This window comes from Rhinoderma darwinii, chromosome 8, assembly GCF_050947455.1.
Source record: "Rhinoderma darwinii isolate aRhiDar2 chromosome 8, aRhiDar2.hap1, whole genome shotgun sequence".
Classification (NCBI taxonomy): domain Eukaryota; kingdom Metazoa; phylum Chordata; class Amphibia; order Anura; family Rhinodermatidae; genus Rhinoderma; species Rhinoderma darwinii.
In genome coordinates, this window is record NC_134694.1 from 78653782 (window position 1) to 78680386 (window position 26605).

The window sequence follows — 26605 nt, forward strand, 5'->3', positions numbered from 1 at the left end:
GTTGCAAGGCTAAACTCCATCTCAGCAGCTTCCCGTTATCACCTGCTACCCTGTGCAACCAACTAAGTGGGTTGTGGTCGGTCACTACGGTAAATCTGCGCCCATAGAGGTATGCCTGTAATTTCTGCAAGGCCCATACAATGGCCAAACATTCCTTCTCTACAGTGGCATACGCAACCTCCCTCGGTAGAAGCTTTCTGCTCAAATACATTATTGGATGTTCATGCCCTTCTGGATTTACCTGGCTGAGCACTGCGCCTAGCCCATAGGCGCTGGCGTCAGTCTGCACCACAAACTTACGAGTGAAATCCGGGCTTTGCAAGACTGGGGAGCTAGCAAGGGCAGCTTTTAAAGCTGACAGAGAACTCTCGCAGTCGGCAGTCCAATTAACTATTTGAGGCTGTTTCTTCTTTGTGAGGTCTGTCAAAGGTTTTGCTAGGGAACTATAGTTAGGAACAAACTTTCTATAGTATCCTGCGGTCCCCAAAAAGGACATAACCTGTTTTTTGGTCTTAGGAGTGGGCCAGGCAGAAATTGCATCAACCTTTCCTGGCTCTGGCTTTAGTGTCCCTCCACCCACCTTGTGCCCGAGGTACTGCACTTCGGTCATGCCGATTTGACACTTTCCAGGCTTGATGGTCAGTCCTGCATCCTGGATACGCCTGAGCACCTGTGACAGGTGGGTCAGGTGATCCTCCCAGGTCTGACTGAATACAGCAATGTCATCCAGGTAAGCGACAGCAAACCCTTCAAACTTCTCTAACAGCTTGTTCACCAAGCGCTGGAATGTGGCAGGAGCATTTTTCATACCAAAGGGCATTACCTTGGACTCATAGAGTCCAAAGGGGGTGATGAAAGCGGACCTCTCCTGCGCTTCCACGGACATAGGGATTTGCCAATACCCCCGACTTAAATCCATAATTGTTAGGTACCGGGCACCGGCTAGCTGATCCAAAAGCTCATCTATGCGGGGCATTGGATACGCATCAAACACAGTGATGGTATTCAACTTCCTGTAGTCCACGCAAAATCGTGTTGTCTTGTCCTTTTTGGGGACAAGCACTACAGGTGATGCCCAGGCACTTTGAGACTCCTGGATCACGCCCAGCCCTAACATTTCCTCTATTTCTTTCTTCATGTCAGCCTTCACTTCTAGGGAAACTCTATAAGCTGCTTGCCTAACAGGTTGGTGATGCCCCGTGTCTACATGGTGAGTTGCTAGCGGAGTTCTCCCAGGTCTCCCTGTAAAAGTGGCAAGGAAGGGGTTAAGTACCTCCTGCAGCTGGAACTTCTGACCCTCAGACAGCTGTGAATTGACTACGGCATCCTCAATGGATCCTATCTCCTTTGCGGAAGCCACTAAATCCAGCAGTGTTTCACTTTCTCCCTCCTCTGGCAAACTGCAGACTGGCAGAGCGCACATATCCCGGTCATAATGCGCCTTGATCATATTCACATGAAAAACTTTGTGTTTCTTGCGAACATGATCGATCGTGACTACGTAGTCCACATCGTTGAGGCGTTGATGAATTGGATATGGGCCTTCCCATGCCGCCTGGAGTTTGTTTTGGGTCATAGGGACCAGTACCCATACCTTCTGACCCACCGCATACACTCTCTCTCGGGCATTCCTATCATACCACCTCTTCTGACTTGCCTGTGCCTGCACCATGTTCTCATGTACTAGGCCTGTCAGTTCCTGCATCCTCTCTCTGAATTTCAAGACATAATCTATCACAGAGACCTCTGGTGTAACCAATTCTCCCTCCCATGCTTCTTTCATGAGATCTAGGGGTCCCCGTACCCTCCTTCCATACAGGAGCTCAAAGGGTGAGAAACCGGTTGATGCCTGCGGTACCTCTCTGTAAGCAAATAGCAGGTGCGGGAGATAACGCTCCCAGTCTCGCCCTTGGGACGCCACAAGCATTCGTAGCATCTGCTTGAGGGTCCCGTTAAACCTTTCACACAGACCATTAGTCTGAGGATGGTAAGGGCTGGCCACCAGGTGTTGCACCTGTATTTTCTTACAGAGGCACTGCATCAAATTTGACATAAACTGGGTCCCCTGATCTGTGAGCATCTCCCTGGGAAATCCTACACGGGAAAATATGGTCAGAAGGGCGTCTGCTACCTTATCAGCCCTGATGGAGGATAATGCTATGGCTTCTGGGTAACGTGTGGCATAATCCACTACCGTCAGGATAAAGCGCTTTCCAGAACTGCTGGGTATGGCCAAGGGCCCTACCAGATCCACAGCAATCCGTCGAAAAGGCTCATCAATTATGGGCAAAGGAATAAGGGGGGCCCGGTGCACAGGTCCTGACTTCCCCATCCTTTGGCACACATTACAGGAACGGCAGTAATCTGTCACATCATTCCCCAGGCCAGGCCAGTAAAAGTTGTGTTTTAGGCGACTCTTAGTCTTACTTATCCCTAGGTGACCAGCTAGTGGTATTTCATGAGCCACCCGCAGGAGTTGTTCCCTGAACTGACGTGGCACCACTAGTTGCCTGTCTTTTAATACATCCTGCTGGGGGTCAGTGGAAATACTTTGTCTATACAGTCTCCCCTGGTCCCAGGTTATTTTTTCAGTGTCCCCCTCCTCTGGGGTCCGATCAGCCAGCTGTCGCAGCTTCTGCAGACTATCGTCAGTGCGTAGGGCCGTCTGAAACAACTGACATTCTGCGTCTGTACTGGCTGATAGCAACACATTCTGACTAACTTCTGCCGCTGGCTGCGGGCTGTCAGCTGTCCCCACTTCCTCTGCAGCAGACACAGTAGGGGGCCCAGAACCCAGGTTTGTGTTACAGGCACCCTGACTGCGCGTCACAGGAGAAATGGACACAACCTTCTCCCCGTCTTGGTGAACTGGTGTGTGTGTGCATGTGACAGGGATTTCATGCATGTTTATGACGTTTCCCGCTACTAAATCTACACACAAATCATTATCTGACGCTTTACAATCACCTACATCATTGCTAGTTATACAGTCTATATCCAATGCATTGTTAGATGAGTCTAGGCTATCACTAAGCACAGTAACATTATGTAATTCTATAACATTGCTGGACACAGGGTCATCACATTCCTTAGTATTGACAGTTTCATTATTATCATATACTACCTGCGGTGACACACATGGGGCAGCAAGTACGCTAGAGTCCTCCTCATGGTCTGAAGAAATATATCTGGAGACTAAACGTCCCAGATCGGTTCCTAGTAACACATTAGTGGGGATTTTATCCGTCACTCCCACATCCATCATCCCTCTTCCCGCCCCCCAATCCAGGTAAACTCGTGCCATGGGTAAGGCCGGGATCAGACCACCAACTCCAGAAACAGTTAGAGTTTTTCCTGGGATAATGTCTTCTGAAGAAACAAGCTCTGGGTGGACAAGAGTCATTTCGGCACCAGTGTCCCTCAGTCCCATGGTAACCGTCTTGCCCACAGTGACCGCTTGTAAATTGTCACAAGATGCCCTCTCCCTCCCACCCACAAACAAAACTGCTGGGGACAAAATAGATGGTTTGGGCAAAGGGGTAGTTTTCCTCTTCTCTGGGCAAGCAGTGCTGATATGCCCCACTTGGTTGCATCCAAAACACCTGCGATTATCAACAGCAGGCCTGGGAAGTGGGGCAGGGGCAACACCTCCTGGTGATCTGCGAGTAGGGGCAAAAGTGTTAATAGGGGGCTTTCCCCCTTTCCAGCCTGGAACAGCAGGCTTTCGCGCCTCTGGCGCTCTGTTGGCGGCATATACATCCGCTATCTGGGCAGCTTTATCCAGGGTCTTGGGCTCACGGTCCAAAATAAACTGTCGTACTTCCATAGGACAGGTGTGGAGAAACTGGTCCAGGATCATCAGATCCTCCAAATCTTCAAAGGTGTTGACAGCTAATCCCTGCGTCCACTGCCTGAAGTGGATCTTTAGTCCATCGGCCAGGTCTGAGTAACTGTCAGTACCCGTGCGCTGCAAAGCCCGAAATCGTTTCCTGTATACCTCTGGGGTGAGGTTAAATTGTTGGATTAAGGCCTTTTTAATAGCCTCATAATCTTGATCGATAGTTGTGGGCAGGGCTGCAAACACCTCCAGAGCTTTGCCTTTCAGCCCTGGAGTCAGATACTTAGCCCAGTCTGCGGGTGGCAGTTGGAATTGTCTGCAGACCTTTTCAAAACCTTTCAAATAAACATCCAGATCGCCGTCTTTCTCCATGACAGGGAAACGCTCTAGACGGGGTTTAAGGTTGATTGTGCCTGTGGACTCACTCTGAGGCGAGGAGGAAGCACTTGGCAGCTGCATTTGGGTCAACTTGAGCTGGTACTCCCGCTCTGCCTGGCGTTCTTCTCGCTCCGCTTGACGTTCTGCAAACTCTGCTTGGCGTTGTGCAAACTCTGCTTGGCGTTGTGCAGCTTCTCGCTCTGCTTGGCGCTCTTGCATCACCAGTTGCATCCGCATATTCGGATCACAGTTGCCAATCTGCTGGAGGATTAGAGAAAGAGAAGACTCCATACCGTTTTGAGACCTGGTACTGCTGGTACTGCCATGCCCAGCCAGTTCCTGACTTGAGTCTCCTGTCCGTTCCTCTGAGACTGAAGTTTCCTGCTCCGGTCCCTCGGAATGGTGGAGCTGTGTATCATCTGCCACCAACGCTTGGATCAGATCCGCTTTACTTTTGTTCGTTCCGTCCAGCCTTCTCTCCTCACAGAGGACTAGCAGTTCATCTTTCCTCTTATTTCTATACACCTCTGCCATCTTATCAGCGGTTTTTTCAAAATAAAAGAAAGAAAAGAAAAAACAAGAAGGGGAAGGGAAACTGTTTTGCACGTGTGTATGTTAGCTGACAAATAGTATGCACTGAGTTCTTCCTTGTGGACTGTTGTATTCTTTTCAAGGATACTCCAGCCCTTAAGTGTAAAGGTTAATTTCTTAAACAAAACACTTAACGTCTTTAACAGTGTAAATGACAATAACACTATCCCACCGCTGCCACCAATCTGTGACGATCGCCGATCTCAGGTCACGTCACAGGGGTGAACTACACTACTGAGTTTATTAATTTACCTCATAAATCCACGCCCACCTACTCTAGATGACAGGATTATGCTAAATTACTCCAGTAGTTTCCAACACCCCAATAATTTATACCACAGTATGCTACCACCACCTATACTTATCTAGGCAATAGGGGCCTACGTCTCTATGTTCCCTTAACACCAGTTCCTATAACACAGGTTATCTAAATTGAACATAAAATACAGGTAACGTTCCTCACCTTCGGAAGATTAAGTTCTGTAAGACTACAAGGAAGAGACTTATAAATATTTCAGATTTAATACACAATAGTGCAGTGCAATACATAAAATAGTTGTCAGAATAAAAGATAAAAAATATACATACAGTTACAATGCAATCAAACAGTTTATGAAAATAAAAGGGATAAAAGAAACAGAACAAAACCTTACTGATGTACAGCGGCGATATCCTGGCTGTGGGGACAGCTGAAAATATGGGCAGTCACTCCAACCGAGATATGGATCCCCAACGACTGACACTGACCCTCACTTCTCATGGCATTTTAAACCCAGTTTTTTCCCTCCAGTTCACTGGCTGGTGATGTCACTGAGAGGAGGCTGTTCATATGATAATGAAGGGTACTCCTCCCATTACACAGTTGTATTTCTATAGAGAAACATAAAAGTGATCATGTGTCCTTGCAGGAATCCCCTAGAAATATAATATTACCTGCATTCACCTGTGCAGACATTTACCAACCAGGGCATATCAAACACCACTATAATAGGCCCATGTTTTTAGCCAATAGCCAATCCCAGGTAGTTCCTCTGAGTGTAGGGATCTGAATTTGACATATATATGAGGGCTATTTTCCCTGATCATAACTAACTATGTGGGTCATTACAAATATAAATTATGACGGGGTTTGCCTTGATGTATCATACTTTCTTTGAACACCATGCCATTCTCCCATGTTTCTCCTGGTCCACAGACAGACACACCACAGGCATCCATTTGCATAGCTTTAGATGTTTGGTCAGGATGTTTGGTCAGCCCTAGTGACAAATCCTTAATCAGCACATCTCGCACCTTGGTGAGGAAAGAGCCAATTAAACATTTGTCAGACAGTGGACATCCTTTGATGGCCAAAGATCTGCATTTCCTATGCAAATCAGATGTATCTTCTGTGTTAGAGGGAGTTATGAAATTACCTCCTAGTAACCTACTTTTGATTCTCTTACCTATAACACCACACTTACTAAACATGGGATGCACTTGGGTGATGTCTTCAGGGATGCCAGTAACCTCTAAGAACTCTTCAAGAGCTTAGGAATGCATTAGTGAGATATTAGAGTGGAACTCCAAACCACAAGCACTGCGAGACAATACGGTGCTCAGTATGCTAGTTACATGTGTCACTGTGTGGGGTGCAAACAAAAATATAACAAATATCCTCTTTGATAGGTGCAGGATAAAATGCATCCTTTATGCTCTATGCGGATCACAGCGAGATATACCTGCACAGATCCGTCTGCATTTACCTGCATGCCTCCTGAGGACATATTGGCCTGCCATGCGGTAGCCACTGAATCCAGTAACATCCTTCTAAATAGTCACACCTTTGACAGTTATATACACCTCTGGCATGCCGATACCATTGATTGTTTGTGCCTTGATATTGCATCACTCAGACTCGCTATTATTGTAGGCCTCTGTAGGCCCCACAATCTCCGGACTCAATTTCTGATCTTCACCTTACTATTGATTGTGCCCACCATATCCCCAAGCCTAAGACAGCTCTTGATTGTGTTCCAAAGGACATACTGGCGAGATTCCACTTTTACCACATAAAAAAGCAGCTGATGTATAGCGGTTGCCACGCCGTTCCCCGCCTTCCCCATGGCCTCTGCTTCGGTTCCGGCGCCCTCCATTCCCTCATGCTCATCCCGAGCTCCACTTACCAGGTCCGGACGCTCTGCTGGACCTGGGCAGCGTCAGGTAAGTGCATCACTTACCTCCCTCCGTGGCCATCATACTCGATGTGCGGCTCAGCCACTAGAGGGCGAGAGTTGACTCGTCCTTTCTTAAAGGGCCAGCGCGCGCCTTAATTCAAATACTTCCTATTTAAGGATCCTCCTTCCTCTGATCCATGCTCGTTCAACCAAGTTTCCCATGCGTTTACCTGTACCCTAGTTCTCTGTTTCCTTGCCTTTTGCCTTTGTCTGGATTTCCCGTTGTGACCTCTGCCTGAACTTGTCTATCCTTGCCTGCCGCCTGCCTTGACCTATTGCTATCCATACCCGTAACGACGTCTGCTGCCTGTCCTGACTTCTGGCTTAATCATCCGACTGCCTCTAAACCCGCTGTGCCAAGCGAGGCCCTGGGTTCCAAGCACCACCTCCCGGACGACACAGAGGATCCACAAATAAATCGGTGAGAACCGTTATATGATGTTTGAGACTTGGAAAAGGGGTTCCTCCCAGACCTGTACATGAATGTTGTGCTGTATCCTGATCCCTCGGCCTCTATTTTGCAAGCCAGAAGACAATCTCCCTGATCACTCAAGTTTTACGTGACTCTCTCATAAATAAAAAATAAATAGTAGACAGGGAGGAGGGGGTTGTGACTGCAGTTTCTGTCTCTCTCTTCTCTCTCTCTCTCTCTTTTTCTCTCTCTGTCTGCGAGACAGTGTCCAATTAGAAGGAATATGGAGCAGCATAGAGAAACCTTTATGTCATGAAGAGTTTGACTATTCTGGAAGGAATCAATTTATGGCTGCAATACATTTATTATATATCTACAGCTGCCGCTTTAAGTTACAGTTACTGTATATTTAAATACATATATATTTATGTATATATATATATATATATATATATATATATATATATATATATATATATATTTCTTAACAACTAGTAAATTCGATTTGACTTTTAAGACAGCAAGCTATATATAAGAAAAGCTTTAGAATATCCAAGATGTGTAGTTGCTTAGTACAAAGTGTTAATTTTATGTTATATTTTTTTTTATATATTAATGTTATAGAAAATAAAAATAACTAGGCAACTGAGTACTTGGATGGGTGATTAAACAAAGCTTTCCTTATTAGAGTTTTAACAGCCTCTGTTAATCTCTTTTCCATTACCTTTCTGTCAGTTATATTGAAAAAAGTCTTGCTCTGATGAATAAAAAATATATCTTAAGTCCTATGTCCAGAACTTGTATTATACTGTAATTTCCAAACATTATGAAAAACCAAATGCATGCAACCAACTGTAAGAAATGCATGGTAATAAACCGAACTTGTATTTTTTAGAGATTTTTTTTTTTTTTTTTACTTAAGGACATTTTTAATTCTAAAATGATTTACATATAAGGCAACTTAAATGTTTCCACTCAGTTTTTTGTGTGCAAACAATACTGCTGTCTTCAACAGTTTCCACTGTTGATGTTTTAAATCTTCTTTCTGAAGAATTGAATTCTGGCAGGGCAGAAGAAAATGAATTTGCATTTTAATGGAATATATGCCTTTGATTGCAATAAAACTCATTAAACCTGTAAGATAAAGAATATAGATACAAGATCATTTTAAGACATATGCCAATTCTATATAGGAAATACTAAATACAGCACTTTTGAGTGATTTTATTGCCAAGTGTGCACATATATCAGAATATCTGTATAAATTGTAAGCCATTATTTTTACCGAATAACTTTTAGGATTGTGCAAAACAGACAACATTTTGAAGGATGAAATCGGCTCCATAATTACTGTTCTCTATTTGCATATTTAACATACTGTATACCTTGAATTTAAGTAATATACACAAAGGAAAACAATGAATGAATGAATGAATGAATGAATGAATGAATGATCATATCATCTGTCTAAAATAATTATTGTAGGGATCACAGCTGCCCAAACGTATATATGCAGTAATCAATAAGGCGTGTAAACTGTAATTATTATCCATCTATAATGATATCCAATATGCTCAATGTGCATGGTAGCAGTAAATTAACATGACTTTAGTCAAATATAACCAATATGTATATCTTAAAATAGTCAGTTATTTGTATATAGATATTCCACCTCACCATAAACCTGATTGTGTCATAATTTGCATTGCTATAACATAGAAAACAATAACGGGCAGTTTTATGCAGTGGCGGAATAATCATGTGTACATAAAAGGTGAACAGTAAAACAAAGCTAGAGGTTATGGTAACCTGCCAAATACCAGAGAGAAAGGCAACCATTGTGAATGAGTAACATTATGGAAAAATAACAAATGGACTGTCAAAGGTTAAATATCAAAAGTTCAGTTAAGGGGAAACTTTGCAGGTCAAAAGTTAAAAAGGGGATTTAAAAGACTTTAAAAGAAGGAATACATTTGGACCACCAAGGTCGGAAGTCTTCTGAGACGCAAGTCCATTTAGGAATCTCAGTCTCAAGTAATTTAAAGACTTCATAAAGGCAAGCAAGTTTGTATAAATGTAAAGACTGACTGATTTGTTTTTTCTTGGCCACATGCACGCGATGCACATTACGTGTGGATTTGCAAATCTGTAGCGTAATACAGTACTAGCAAAGTAAATGAGATTTCAAGTAATCTCATCTACACATTGCAGAATTTTCCGCACAGAAATTTACCTGCGGTGCTTGATTTGAAAATATAGCACCAAAATCTGCAGCATATAATCCGCATCTGTTTCTGTAACAAAATGTAAAATCTACATCTAAAAACGCAACAAAAATGCTATATTAAAATCACTGACCAGGCCATACTTACTCACAAGGGCAGGTACACACACCACTTCCCAGCAGAATGCAGACAAACCAGAACGCTACATAGAGGAAGATTGCTCAGGTGCAATATACTGATGAACATCTACTCTCATGCCTACTATTTATGAGGAGGGTGGCTGCTTAGTATTATTATTGCACACAGATATAGCTTCTATAAGTGTATCAGATATAGCTTATAGAAGCTATATCTGTGTGCAATGATAATACTAAGCAGCTACTAACCTCATGAATAGTTGGTCTGCTGAACCGACGGCTCTGCTGACAGCGGCTCCTGTGTGCCTCTAACACACAGGATAACCCTATTACCCATCACTTCTAAATCCAGGGTTATTCTGTGTGTTAGAGACACATTGATTCTGCATCGCAAAAAGTAAAGAAAATGTTCCATAAATGTCAATTTGAAAATGTTTTTAATAAAATTACACATACATTTCATAAAAAAAAGGCTACAAAGGCTACAAAGGTTAACATAGTCTTTAACCTTCTTCATGAGTGGTTCTTCACTGGTGCTACACTAGTCCAAGAGCCAGGTTGTGTCTGGAGTGGCTGCCAGCTTTCGCCTGTCCTTCAGTGCCCGCTGAAAGTCCTAGAGGAGTCTAGTCCCTACCCTCAGTATGCCCTGCCTAAGAGGAAGATGCAGGGTAGCACCAGCCACTCTATTGCTCTGCCAATCACCTTTAGAGGTCCTCATGACTGCAAAGTCACTACCTACTACGATATTGCAAACACCCAAACACCCTCGACGGCAAACGTGCGTATGTACATGTCGCCATATGTCAGACTACCACATAGTCACACAGTCAAAGTCCACATTCCTACTAGTAAAAGACACCGCTATCAAGGGATTTCTCCATTTAACTTGCAGTAACTGCAACACAATAGTAGACAATTAACAGTAATTAGCACAGAACAGTTTCAAGTTTGCTCAGATCAATATTATTAGACTTCACCATGTAACTTGCAGCGTTCCAGTTGCATCCTCACTGTACGTGAGAGAAGGATTTCTTCTCAAAACTCACTTCCACTTACATGGACCACTCTTTCCTGTCCGATCGTTTCCAACCAGTCCACTAGCAGACAGGAGCGGATCACATTTAGGCCACATTTCAGGTCACAGAGTAGCTACTCTCCCAAGATGTACAGGCCACTCGCTCACCTTAACGACTGCATCGCTCACACAGTCCACATAGAACTTATTATGGCTTCCCAAGACATCTTCCTCAGTCAGCTCATCGACATCCCCTTGGTAACGATACTTTGGCCTTGCTGAGCCATAATGCTCTGGCACTTCTCCGACACAGGGTGCCTGTCAGACTGATGTACTTAAAGAGGCTCTGGCACCAGGTTATAAGTGCCCTATCTCCTACATAATCTGATCGGCGCTGTAATGTAGATAACAGCAGTGGTTTTTATTTTGAAAAACAATCATTTTTGAGCAAGTTATGAGTAATTTTAGATTTATGCTATTTAGTTTCTTAATAGACAACTGGGCGTGTTTTTACTTTTTACCAACTGGGCATTGTAAAGAGGAGTGTATGATGCTGACCAATCAGTGACCAATCAGCGTCATACACTTCTCATTGTTCCAGCCCATTGTTACTGCGTGATTGTGCAGTGAAAGAAGCTGGGCTGAAGCAATGAGAAGTGTATGACGCTGATTGTTCGCTGATTGGTCAGCGTCATACACTTCTCTTTACAACGCCCAGTTGGTAAAAAGTAAAAACACGCCCAGTTGTTTATTAAGAAACTAATTAGCATAAATCTAACATTGCTCATAACTTGCTAAAAAATGATCGTTTTTCAAAATAAAAACCACTGCTGTTATCTACATTACAGCGCCGATCACATTATGCAGGAGGCACTTATAATGTCACGACAGAGCCCCTTTAAGCAACAGCTGTTGCTCAAGTACATCGGCCGTTAGACACATGCCCACTCTTTCTCTCAAGCCAATAGCAGGTCTGTCAGGCACCTCATGGGATTCCACTTCGCACTTCTCGTCTGGTCCCAAACACTGCCCTCTAATAACCTCGCTCTAGCGTTTTAGCCCCATCACCCTGAAATCTGGCATCCAGGAAAATTTTCATCCTTGCTGCGCAGCTACTTTGCCAGAGTGTACCGCTGCCCACCAACACATTACAACTCGCTACAGCGCAACAAAACAGTATATACATTAAACTTTATTATACATATTTACATTGCATATATTTGCAACAATTGCTATAAAATGTGTGTAAATAATTCTCTTAAAGAGACATACCATAAGTCTTTTACATAAGGGGAAATATAATGTTTACCCCCTTAGAAGCAGATTAATCCTTTGCTGGCAGTTGTCTACTCCTTCTCTTGCTAGGCTGCATTACACAGGGAAATCTTATTACATGGCTGATAAAAAACATTATTCTGTATGAAGTTTAAGCTCCTGGCTAGAAGTGAGGAAATTAGTCACTAGCTTTACGTTTCGCTGATTTCCTGCCCCTTATAGGTTGAATATATGAGAAAAATAAGGGAAGCAATTCTTCTATTATATTCTATGGACTTTATTTTATTTTTTTGCAATATTCGAGATGAGTTTTCAGTTTTTATTAGTACCATTTTGGGTTACATAGAACTTTTTTCAACAATTATGTGAGGCTGCATTCATCAAGGTAATTTGTCACATTGCCCAGAGCATCGCTCTGCCTTCGGCAGCTTGTTCCCATAGTGCAACCTGGTGCCATCTCTTCCCCAGTTAAGTGATGCACACGAATGTGATGCACATTTTATAAAAGAAAACATGACCCATCAGACCAGGCCACCTTCTTTCAATAATTGATGCTCCAGTTCTGATGCTCACGTGCCTATTGTAGGTGCTCTCAATGGTGGACAGGGGTCAGCATGAGCACTCTGAGCAGTTTGTACCTATGCAGCTCAAAACGCAATCCGCATTAACTTTTCATCAATTTGTCCTACGTTACAGTGGAATAGAACTAGATGGGATTGCTTTCGCTCCACACGTGCATCTATAAGCCTTGGGAGCTTATGATCCTGTCATCCATTCTTGGACTACTTTTGTTTTAGAATTTTATTTTTATTGAACATCAAGAGAAATGAAAATATTTATGAGAATCCATAGTTTACAATACTAGTGGGAAAATTTCATTCAAATATCCACTAACATTTAGTCCCCAAGGGGGACTATATGTCATTTTGTAGATATAGCACTCTGACCCAGTCATCTAGCCATCACAATTTGGTCTTTGTGAAAGTCGCTCAGATCCTTAGGCTTGCCCATTTTTCCTGTTTCCAACACATTCATTTAAATAACTGACTGTTTATTTGTTGCCAAATATATACCATCCCTTGACAGGTGTCATTGTAACGAGATAATCAATGTTATCCCCTTAATTTTTCAGTGGTTTTAATGTTATGGCTGAATGGTAGTTTATGTGTAGTGTACAGTATGTGTAGCGTATCTGTTTATGTCTATGTGAAAAGTGTACATGTGTGGTGAATGAATTTACAGGTAAGGACTTTAATTAAGTACTGTGGGCAGGGCCGGCTCCAGGTTTATGTAGGCCCTTGGGCGACACAGTCTTAGTGGGCCCCTTTACTGGGGAACTCATGGCGGAAGTAAAACTGTAGAAAACTTCAGTTTCTGCCCCCATTTAAAAGTTAGGCCCCATTTATGTGCTCCTTGTAGTTAGTGCCACACACAGCCCCTTTTAGATAGTGCCACTGACTGTGCCTTGTAGATAGTGCCACACCCCCTCCCTTTAGATAGCACTATTGTGGCTCCCTCTATGAGTGGAATTCCTCTCCTGGAGGAGCCACTGATGTCAGCGAGCACCCAGCGGCCAAGTGGGCCCCCCAAGGGCAGTGGGCCCCTTGCACATGGCCCTGCTTCGCTGGGTGCTGATGCCGGCCCTGTCTATGGGTGTATTGAGTACTGTATTGGGACATAAATTTCGTATAATGCAAGGATGTTTATACATGATGGGATTGAGTACTGTATTGGGGTTGTAATGGCCACATTATGGTATGATATTTTGCTCAAAATCAAAACTTTTTAGAGTTTTTGGTTCAAAATCCTTTGACTAGAGGTTACATTGGCCTATAATTTCAGGGGAATTACTGGAGCGCAGTCAGGAACATGTATCTTACATACAAATTTATTTGAGGCTGCCCTTCATTTGTAGTATTTTTGGACATTTTAATTATTTTAATTGATATTTTGAGGGAGGAATAATTTGCTGTGGTGCACTTTGAACAAGCACAATCATATTTCTAGCCAGGTAGGGAAACTGATGTTAAAATTGTTACCCCACCTAGAGTTCAATCTTAGCCAGGTGGATTATATAATAAGCCAAATACTTGTGCAGCTCCAAGAGGGTTTCTCCTGCCTGAATTTGTCCATGTATAAGAGTGCAAATAATAATTAAAAAAAATGTCAGCTGTGTACAACAAGAATAGCACCCATCATGGTGCCGGGAACAAGTAAATGTGAAGTGTAAACAGAAAATGGGATATGTGCAGGCAAAATTAACTCTATATACAAACCAAAGGGTTCCAGCTTTCAGCCGATCAGGGCACTGTATCTTAATAAAACATACTAAAGACCTACTACTCTAAGTAATTTTTATTTGACTTTAAAATTGATTTACTATAGAAGATATACTTTATAAATTAGGTTTAACTAGTTTAAAATATCTTACAAGATATGCTTCAAGATATTCACAGAGCTCCAGTTCCTTAATAGAATATTATGCATAAGGTACATCATCCAGGCGCACAATTATATAACCTCAATGATTTGAGGGTAAGATGTTATATGCTGCTAATTATATTATTCATCACATACATAGTCTTGAAAAAGGTTTAGCATATTCTATTATAATAGTTTAAGAAAACAGCCGTTAGCAAAAAACATTAAAAAAAAAATCCTATTTCTTATTTTTCCCAGGAAAAATCTGGGTGTGGAAGTGCTGTAGGTGCTTTGTCAATACCCACTACTGCAGTTCTATAGACTGGTGGCTGACAACGCCAGTCTTCTCAGACGAAAGGAGCTCTTATTGGTTGCCTGTTAACTGCAGCTCCTATTGCTAGGCAATAACTCATACATATTTGAGACAGTCCACATAACATAACGATTATTAGGAGCCCCTAATGAATAAGTATAGTGGAAAGCAAATTTATACTGAATTATCTAATCATTTAAAACAGGAAAGCTGGTAGGTTGCTTGAAATATGGAGAGATGAAACATAGTGTTCTTTTATTAATATAGATTAGTGGAGCCACAAATTAATACAGCCAATGCAATAATGTTATTTGCTAATTTTGCTATTTTTGTATAATCTTTTGAACTCTTCATAATGATTAATTGGTAATATAATATATAATAATAAAAAGGCACATTACCCACACATACTTTACATACTGTGAATGGCACTCGGTATGACTTACTGTACATTATGAGGTAGCTTGTATAAAATGTACTAAATACATACTTTTTCACATAGATATGCTAATTCCCATGCCATTCTTCTTTTTATCCAGTTAATTGATTATCTGGTTTCATAGCATAAATTATAGAGTGTAATAAGCGTTACTTAATATGGTCATGCTGAGAGATAATGGCTGTAGTTCTTCATCTAGCAATTAATGGAACGGAGTCCAGGTGTCTCTTATGTCAGCAATTATGATGATCCCATTGCTTACCACCATATCTTATACTGGCTAAAACTGTGTGTTTCTGTCCTTTTATTGCTAACAACCAGTCAACAAAATTCTTCCATGTCTTCGGAGACATTTCTGTGCTTCAATACTCATCTCTTGATTTACACATTCAATTTAAAAATTGTTGCTATATCCCTTTATATAGCATATTGTTTGCATGTACCTTTCTTTCTATACAAATATTACTATATATTATCCTACAATATACACTGTATATACTTTGTAAAGACATGCATGAAATTCAGTGATTTTGGCGTACAATACTAAACTGGTCCGTTACCTAAATACATTTTATAAATTGCAGTAAAGAGAGATAGGAGCCTCCAATTCTTTCCTCTGTCAATGTAAATTATAATTACAGGCTTTACTGCATGTGTTTCATTACCACAATGGTCAAATTTGACATAGTAATAAATGGAAACACATCTGGTTCCACATTTTGTAGTACAGACCTGCAATGCACACTCTAGCATTCCCTATACCTGGCAATTTTCTGGACTATACTGTATACATTTTTGCATTCGATGATCAGTTAGTTGGAAGTTATGTTGTATATAATTGTAATTTACTGGATTAGTAGGGGCATATATAAATAACTTTAACATAACTGTCTATTATCAACACTTCACGTCAATTGACATTTCCCATTGAGGTGAACGTAATTTAATCAACCTTATTGGTATTTTTTAACGTGAGAACACATGAAATAAATTAGAATTGTGATGGCCCCATGTGTTATTGTGATGTTATCTTATTTTTCCTGTCAGTATAGCAGGTTATTTTCCACTCAGCTACTTACATACATGCATGCATATATTCATAACTCACTATATACATACAGCATACGAATATAAACACTCACATACATACATACATGCATAGATATACACACTCATGTGATTTTTGAAAATAACAATTCATTCGTTTTCTGTGCTCCCCACTGATTCATGAGGAGGCTGCAATGTTAGACCAGCTTAGCAGAAGCAGGAAAGAGGTATAATCTCGCAACAGCAAGACATGAAGGTTGAAGGGTTAGTAGATGTGGGATGCTACATAAATAAATACAGTATGCTGCACTGTCACTTTTTGTATTAAATAGACAGCAGTCATTAATCAATCTGTCATTTATGGTGTCAGGGGCAGGATGAGGAGAAGGCGAAGTAGGGGTCCGCCTAAGGCACCATGGGGGAGAGGGGCAATTTATATACAGTATTTTACAAAAAATTGTAGAGGGAAGTAGCTGATTGAAAAGAGACTATGTATCCTACTACAGATATGTGGTAGAGTGGCCCTAGTAATTCATTACTGTAGATTTGGTTTCATTGTATCCCCTATGATGACCATACACCCCCCTACCAATAAAAAAAAACAAATATTAATCTTGAAACTTTATCGAAATGTAATAAATTAAAGTTTCATTCTTTTTCTTGTAGCCTATGATAAATTCTTTTAGAGGTTATTACTTTGCCATTTTGAATTTTCCACACTGACAGCTGTGCCAATATTTTTTTTTAATGTAAAGTCAAATATTCAAGTCTATAAATTCAGCAAGCAAACTGTATTTTAAACATAATTGGTTTTGTTGGCCTCACACTTTCTCCGTTATTTGAGCAAGTGTTGATGTACAGTATCCTTCCTTCCTCATCTTTATTCAGTATTTTTCCAAACAATACTTGGGAATTATTTATGCATGATACAAGATATACAGATAGAAGTGTGAATCGAATTCCAAAATATAATGCCTGAAATAATTGAAAACAGCAAAGATGTCAACACGGTTCATAGAAAATTATTGTAGACATAGTTTACAAAATTCACAGAATAGTGTATGTTTTTAAAAAATAAGAGCAAACTAGTTAAAAAAGAGACAACCATAAAAACATATTTAAAGTTAGGCTTCGTAACATATCTGCACCGAGTCTTACAGATCTTCTATTTCGTCATAGGAACAAAGGAGCGAAAAGACCGAAGGGCTTTCGCCATTGCATCACGGACACAACGACTCTCAACATAACCCAATGACTTTAACCCCTTCACGCCGCAGCCATTTTACAGATTTTCAATTACATTTTTTACTCCCCACCTTCCAAAAGCCATAACTTTATTATGCTTTCATCGATAAAGTCCCATTTATTGTACCATATAATGTACTAGGAAAGGGGAAAAAAAATATTTGTGGGGTAGAAAATGAAAAAAACAGCAATTCCTCCATTTTTTTTTGCGCTTTGTTTTTACAGAATTTACCATGCAAATAAAACGACATGTTAACTTTATTCTGCGGGTCAATACGATTACTGCTATACCAAATTTATATAATATTTTTCTATATTTTACTACTTTTACAAAGAAAAAACAAACTGTGGAAAATAAAATTTTATTTTATGTCGCCAAATTCTGAGAGAGATAACTTTTTTTATTTTTAAGCGAAATGAGGGCATATTTTTTACGGGATAAGCTGTGGTTTCTAATGGTACCATTTTGGGGTACATGCAAGGTTTTGATCACTTTTTATTCTATTTTTTGTGGGAGATGAGGTGACCAAAAAACAGCGATTCTGACGTTTTAATATTTTTTTGGGCATGCACAGCGCTGGTAAATAATGTATGTTGTGACAACATGTAGACAAGAAGACAGCACGACACTCACCATTTGCAAAAGGTTTCTCTTTATTCCAAGATTGAGGCAGGCAACACGGGATTCAAAAGACAACAGAGCCGACTGTTTCACGTCCTTCAGACGCTTTATCAAGGCATACTGGGATTCAGTGCACACACCTAAATAACCACACCTTGTCTCATCATAGCACTTCCTCTTCTCACAGTAATACAAATAAAAACATGAAATATTTATCGAAACACATACATGTTACCAGTATCAGATCGATAAACTAAGTACAATGTATCAAGCATATCTATTTCAAGGTTCTATTTTATTTTAAAAAAGCTGATAGGTCATTCCTATCATTCAAACCCAGGGGTCCTAGTGCCTCTGTTTTAGGATAAATGGTGAGTGCCGTGCTGTCTTCTTTTCTACATGTTGTCATTTGCTGAAACTAACTTCAACATGCACTGAGCACCGCCAGACAAAGGCTGTCGAACCACAGGTCCCAGTGAGCTGAAGCACAGAGTCTGTGACATTGCAAGCTAAGGCAGTGCCAACCATATTTCATTTCTACATGTTGCACAATGATATGTTGTAATAGTTCAGAATTTTACGGACGCGGCAATACCAATGTTTATTTATTTCTATTACAATGTTATAGGGGGAAAATGGGAAAAGGTTTCTATTTAATATTTATTTTTTTTGTACAAAAAAAAAACTTTAACAGATTTTTACTTTTTTTTAATTAGTCTCCCTAGGGACTATATTTGGATAGCTTGCACTATATACTGCAATACTAATGTATTGTAGTATATTGTCTTTTTTACAGGCTTCTATTAAGCCCTGCCAGAGGCAGGGCTTAATAGGAGCACAAAGGTAGCAGACATGGGGGATTTCAATAGGACCCCAGGCTGCCTTATCAACCATCGCCACACCGCGATTGCAACGTGGGGGGCTATGAGCTGTTAGAGGCGGTCGCCCCATCTTTCTAATGATATAAATGCCGCGGTTGTTATTGACCCCAGCATTTAATGAGTTAAACGAGCAGGATCGCGCTCGAACGCGATCCCGCTCATTACTGGGAAGTGACGGCTGTAGCATACAGCCGACACCCGCATTGTATGGAGCAGGCTCAGCCCCTGAGCCGGCTCCATGCTTCCCCTACCTGGCTATGACGTAGGTATATGTCAAATGTCGGGCAGGGGTTAATGGATTCCTTCATGTTTCTGTGAGACTGTCCATCATTTTACTGAAAGAAATAGCATCTAACAGAGTTTACAACACAGATGTGAACAGAGCCTTAATGTCTACCTTTTTGTTTTTAATTTCAATAGGCCCAAAATTAAGTTCTGATTATTTTCCCGCTATATCTTTATAGCAGAGGTCAGATCCTGCATCCAGATAAAGTTAAATAATAAAATACTGGCCGTCTACAGGCACCATTTGGGGGAGCTTATTGCATATATATATATACATAGATTGGGCTCAAATAAAAAACATTATGCAGGAAGGTCCTAAGTTACCTCTTGTTGTAACTGCAGTCAGCCTCAGTTGTATTATCAAATATTATGTCCATATATTTGGATATCTTGACCAGCTTGTCAACCACTATAAAGATATATTAAGAAATAAACTGCACAGAATGTGAGAAACAAAAACTACATGGTGTTAAAATGTGACCATTCACTTGTTAAATACTTAAAACAATATTTTTCTATAAATCTGTGTATGTAATTTAATACTCTATACATGCATTTGCTTTAAAATACAAACAACGGACACAAACAAAGTGAATATGTTCGTTTTTTGTTTTTTTTGCTTTTGTGAGGGGGCATTTGAATGTCAGGTCACATAGCATGAGTTACATAATACATAGATTTTATATTAAATAATGCGGGCTGGCACCACAAAATATATGAGTGCATTCCACCATGTGTCACATACTATGTTACAAATAAGAAAAAAATCATGCACATAATACTGCACCTTATATGGATCGTATGCCCCCATTCAACAATAGGAACAATGGAAGAGATTTAGTTAGCTGAATGCGCCAAAATTATATCTCAATTTGTGCCAAAGAAGCGATGTACATGTCTTGTGCCATATTTATTATTTGTTTTAGATACTTCTTGTGCCTCACTAGACAGTTTTGAAAAATGTCTAGAAAAGGAGGCTTAGCGAAAAGGGGCATGGCTTAAAAAGTGTGCCATAATTGTGCCAAAATATTACTGCAAAATATTAGTTTAAAGTAAGCCAACCAAGAGATGCGCCAAATTTATCATACAGCCTCTACCATTGTGATAAATTTGGTGCATCGTCTGCCTGCCTGGTTTAGTTTTAAGCTGCCTATGTTTAAGACAGTATTAATAAGTCTGCTCCGTTGTTTGCTGGTTTTCCACTTGTATATTCTTCACTTGTATTGCCTCATCTGAGCAGGGCCGGACACAGACACCTGAGGGCCAATGTGCAACAACATACTCACTACTTACATTTTTTCATATTTAAAATGTATGACTGTCAATTTTTTTGCTGTTAATAAATTAGGGGCATCTCTGGCTGTCCATGCACCAATAAAGGAAATCTACCCCAACTACAACCTGCCAAAAATGATAGTTAATGTGTCGGGCTTCAGATGTACCTTCCGCTAAGCACCAACAATTTTTTTGAAAAGTGGTAGGGGAGAAAGAAAAAACAAAAAGTAGCTACATTTTTGCGCAAACTGGGTTAGATTGTTTAATAAATTTCCCCCATTTACTTAATTTTTAAGACCACAACTGCGCAATAACTTTTTTATAATTGTCATATTTACGTTAAAAAAGAGATATTTCCTTTCTACACATCAGTTGAAAACCTAACGTTTTATTCAGTTGACCTACACTGCACACTTATATGTTTGATCAAAGCTTATTATAAATTCTGGTCTTATGAGTAAAATGCTAGAAATATCACTCTTTCTTTTATGTTGCTCTTGATAACTTGACATGATAGGGCAGCACAAAGTCAGGCGATATTGACAGTTCTAAGATAAATACCATACTTTTAAATGTATTCATACTTTCTTAGCAAATTACAATTTGAAAATAATAGAAATGACAGTATAAAACTGAGATAGTTGGTGGATAGGTAAACTTTTGGGGTGTTTATTTGTGATACTTGTATACATGACTACTTAAAGTTATTGCCTAATAAAAAAAAAATAATATATATATACATATCTATTATACTGTATATATCGATATCATTTTTTGATCATTAGGACCCCCACCACTGGGACCCCCAACTGCAGTCGAGCAGTGAGGAGGAACAGGGGTTCTGTGACGGTGATAATTAGGTGATAATTTATGATTGTGGAAAACCCCTTTAACTTTTTGTAATGGTGTTAAACAATTTGTTATGATTCAATACAATCTTGCACCATCCAGTATAAAAACCATATACGTTAAACCTATCTTTTTATAACATGGGCGTTCATGGCAATAGATGGCTGACTGGTTCCGTCAGAAGATATATGATTTTTTTTTGTTACATAACATCTCACGCCCAATATATCGGGATATGTCGTGTCTAGAGATAAGTTAAGAAAGGATACATCTGTATATACATATATCAAAAGTGATGGGGTGATGAGCAAGGAGGCTTTTTTGCATTGGCATTTCGTTTCCATTCCTTTCTTGAGGAAACCATTGCTTGAAAAGAAATGTTTAATCATTTTTTGTTTGTTTTTTACTATTATAAGGATATACTGGAACATGTCACCAGTGCAAAAGATGCTAGAAAAATAATGAAGCCGCCTTTTGGTGACTTTGCTGTCAACCAATTAGGAAATGGAGAGTACAGAAAATCACTGGTAGGGGGGGTTTCATACACATAGTTTTTAAAAAAAAGCCACTGCAGTTTTTCATGGAGTTTTTTGAGCCAAAGCCTGAAATGGATCCACCAATGAAAGAGAAGCATAAATACTTTGTGTATACTGTATTTCCCATTCCATTTGAATTCACTCATGGCTGTGGCTCAAAAAACTGTGATAAAAACCTGCAGAGGCATTTTTTAAAAAATGCTGCGTGTAAAACCAACAATAAATAATTTAATTTTTAAAAAAAGTTGCTTGTCATAAAATGCTCCCCTCCCCTTTTTTAAAATCACTTTTTTTTAATGTACCTTAGAATACAGGTGCATTTTTAAGTGTCCTTCCCCTCAGTGATATCCACAGAAATAGAATGCTCTGTTTTCAGTGGTCCCATAACTTTATAGATATAGATTTATACAGGTTGGAAAAATTACTTTATATAACAACATCTTCAAGTGTATTTCTCAACTGAGATTTATTATTTTTCTCTAATTATTTACTAGATTGACTGTGGCTAATGAGGGTAAAAATAGTTATTTCTAGCAGACTATGGCAGATCTGAATTTACTGATAGTTATTTTTTAAGGTTGGGGAAGAGCTCTAGGATTGCAAATGAAAAATGTTGAAACCAGTGTGTGAACATATATTTCTATATACAAGATGTACCTGTATGTCATTCTTATAATCAGACAAAGGAAAAGTATCTTAGTGAAAAATGTCCTGGAATTCAAACCCATTTATCACTGAAAATAGCAAAGCAAAGGGCACAGGAACTGACTAACATCACAAGCAGCACAAGAACAGAAAGATAAAGAGTAAAGACAAAAGATCAGCGTTTCAAGGGTAAACGGAAATAATTCAGAAATATAGATCCAGCCACATCATTTACTGGTGGATTTGTAATTGCAGAGTAAATTAAAAAAAATTCTTCTACTCTTATTATTTTAATGCACAAATATTGATGTAAATTAAATGTTATTTATTCTAGTAAAATGATAAAGAAAACATTGTGTTGTGGCATATACAGACAAAAGTTACTGCAACATTTTGCAAGCCTGCATCTCATAATGTTAAAAGAATGTTATCTATAGAATGAATGTTGCTTAAAATAGTTTCTTTAAAGCGAAGGTTCAGTTTTGTACTCAAAAATATTATTTTTGGATAACTTAGCTTTTAAAGTACTTGGATCTGTAACGGCTTCCTTTTTTGCAGTCTTCTTCAACATGCTGCTTTTTCAGAAAAACTCCAATCCCTGCTGTGTGGTCTCATTACATCAAATTGCATTGCGGCACATACTACACACTGTCCACCTTCCTACTTTATGAGATCTTTCTCTCGTACCCCATTTCCTCACTACCCTTTTCTCCCTAAACCTGCTGAGATGGTCCTTCTCAGTCACTGCAGCCTGTTGTGTGATATCTGAGAGAGGGAGCAGTTGCAGTATCAATGATAAGAGAATAATCTGTATGCCAGGATCCTAAGGGGCGATTCTGCTGAGGGAAGAGTCAGGCTACAAAGGAGACTGTATGTGTGTATATGACTTGTGTGTGTGTGTGTGTGTGTGTGTGTGTGTGTGTGTGTGTGTGTGTGTGTGTGTGTGTGTGTGGTGCGTGTGTGTGTGTGTGTGTGTGTGTGTGTGTATATATATATGATGTGATGTGATGCTTTTGATGTGTGTGTGGTATGTGTTTATATAATGTAACATAGTATGTAAAGTGGAAGACGTCCGTCCGTCTATCCATCCATCCATCCATCTGTCGATCCATCCATGAGTTGGGATGAGCACCTTGACTCAGGTGGTAGTAAAAAAGATGCCGTCTCCTGCATATTTTTACATTTCGCATTTTGCTGTAATTTACGCAAATTCGCTGAAAAAACGGTACACATTTGCCATGATTTTCGCAGAACTGCTGCAAAATGGCAGTATTTCTTTCTGCAATTTTATGCAAATTATGGCAAGAGCACTAGAAAGAGTGCAGACCCTTTTGCGAAATCATGGTCTCTTGACCAAAGGTCCTGTACTCAGGCACTGCAGAGGAGTAGGACTGTAAGTATATGTACCTAGGATTTATGTAGTGTGTGTAATGTAGTTTCTGTGTGTGAGGTGTGTAAATGGTAAACAGAGGGGTCTGGGGTATCAATATTTTTTATTTTTGATCTGGGGTCTGATTAATTTAGTGGTCTGGTCTATGTCTTAATAAAGAGGGTCTATAAAAAGGAGATGATCACTTTTCAATTGAGAAAGCGTTAGCCCTACAAAAAATATATTCAAATTATACAGCGACTAATTAAAAAAAAATATGTATTTTTTTATGGAGCATGCCTATTATGCAAACATGTAATCTGTAGTTGGCACGTGCAGCCAATTAGACTGCTCCTATCAGTCGGCTGTGATCTGGCTGCTGTGAATAAAAGAGCGCTGTTAAATTTGAATGATAGCATAGGCACTAGTTTAGAGGGTACTATTTAGGGCACTATTCTATGGGGCACTATATTTGACACTATTATTTTTGGAGACGCTATGGGAATACTTTTTAAAAATGAATTGGTAGTATTGCAGCAGCAACAGCTTGTTTCAATATTGAGGGTAGTAGTAGCAGCATGACACAGTATTGTTAGTGGTAGAAGATACACTGTTGAGAAGTTTGTGTTGTTAGAAAGTGCAAAGAGGAGCCAAAGACATTGGGGGCAAGCTCTGTGAAGACTAGTGGTGGCCGGAGAAGTCATCATGATGTTCTGGCCTGGATGGAGAACAAAAGAAAGTAACTTCAATCAGAAAATACGTCAACCTTAAATCACTGACTTCGCCAGATCAGTACTTTAGTTACTGTATGGTCTGCAGCAAGACGATGGAAGGCCCAAGTCTTGCTTGTAAAAGAACTCCTAGCATAACTTTTACTGGGAGCTGTAGTTTCATATGATGCAAACTATGTGTGTTAGACATAAGGGGTTACACTGACTTCTTAATTCATCTCTCTACTGAGTTTAGTTATAGTATCATATTTATCAACTTTGCTTAGTTTTTGTACTGTATTTATTTACTGTGCTTCGTTCTGGCACTGACCGGATGCCAACCGGCAGAAAAAACACTACTTCCCAACTACTATAACAATGATTACTATCATTATTAGGCTATGAAAGCACCTAAACGAAGCACATAAATGATTAAAATGACCATGCGTGCTGCTAGAATAGTATCACTATAAGGCTATGCTTGTATTGTAAGTGGTGCATAGCACTGGGTAACAAGTATATGAGAAGCCAGCTGCTGCAGAACGCTGAGCTACATTACACACTGAGTGAAAGCGAATCTAGCAACAAAGCACGTTTTAAAATTCAAAAGAGCCCCCCGACATGTTTCACTACATATGTAGCGTCCTCAGGGGTACTGGGGCTAATGCATTTTTTTTTCGAATGATGGATCTGATAACTTAATCATTTGGCCATATAAGACACTATTATAATGCATCACTGCAATATAATATATATCTTACTATCTTTATACTCATTAATTAGACAGAAGCTGTTCATCTAATATACGCATAAATAATAAATACCTGTGAATTATTAGTGAAATCTAATAATCTCTTGGCCGAATATGGATCTAGACGCTGTATCCATCCTCTGTATCTTATGTATTTGGCCATATAAGATACTACAGTAATATACGGCTGAAAGAATAGATTTCTCCTAATATGCCTGAATGAGCTATTTCAGTAAAATGTATACACACACTATGATATAAGGAAGCACATAGCCAATAGGGGTAAAGCTGAAGAAATCATCGTACAAATATCCAGAATCCGGCCCATTTGGGGTGGGAGCGAGGACGCTATATCAATGCGAGGTTGATGACGTATTAGCGCTCATGTCTGATTGGATGTCCGACGACCGAGCCCGCAGAGAAGGCGGAGCTAGCTGAAGCGCGTTTGGAAGTTCTCGCTGCCACTGCCATATGATCCGTCACGCCGCTATGCTCAATATCTCCCTGACGAACCAGTATTTGACTGGGGAAACGCGTAGGAGCTTGAGCTGCAGTTAGGGAAACCTTAATATTAGGGATAGGTTCCAGAGATAACAGGGTCGTTCTTTTCAGAACGAGTGCCCGGTGTGTTGTCAACAGTGAGGGCTTACAGTGAGGCTGAAGGGACAGATAGAATGCCATTGTGCAAATTCAAATGATCAAAGCCTACCCTACTATATATACCCAAGGAACTAAAATCCTGTATTCATCATTGTGAATCATATTGATGTGTATGTCCAATAATACAACAGTATATTTAATACTATATTGATATTCCATTTTATATGGGTTACATTAAAAGCTACGGTACGTTTTATACATTAATCCTTCCTCTGTTAATTAGCTTTAAAATTGGAAGGTCTAACGGGAACTAGCCCACTGTTTATGAACTGGGAATTATCAATAGTTCTGGTATCATATTCGTTCTGATACCAGATTTATTTACTGTTCTTGATCCCACTGAGAGTGGAAAAAAAGTGGTAAACTTTTCCCAACTCTCCCCTTTCTCTTATTGCACCATCTAATGTACTGAGCACACCTATGATGTTGAACGTGCACATATAGGTAATTAAGGAATGAGTATAATATAG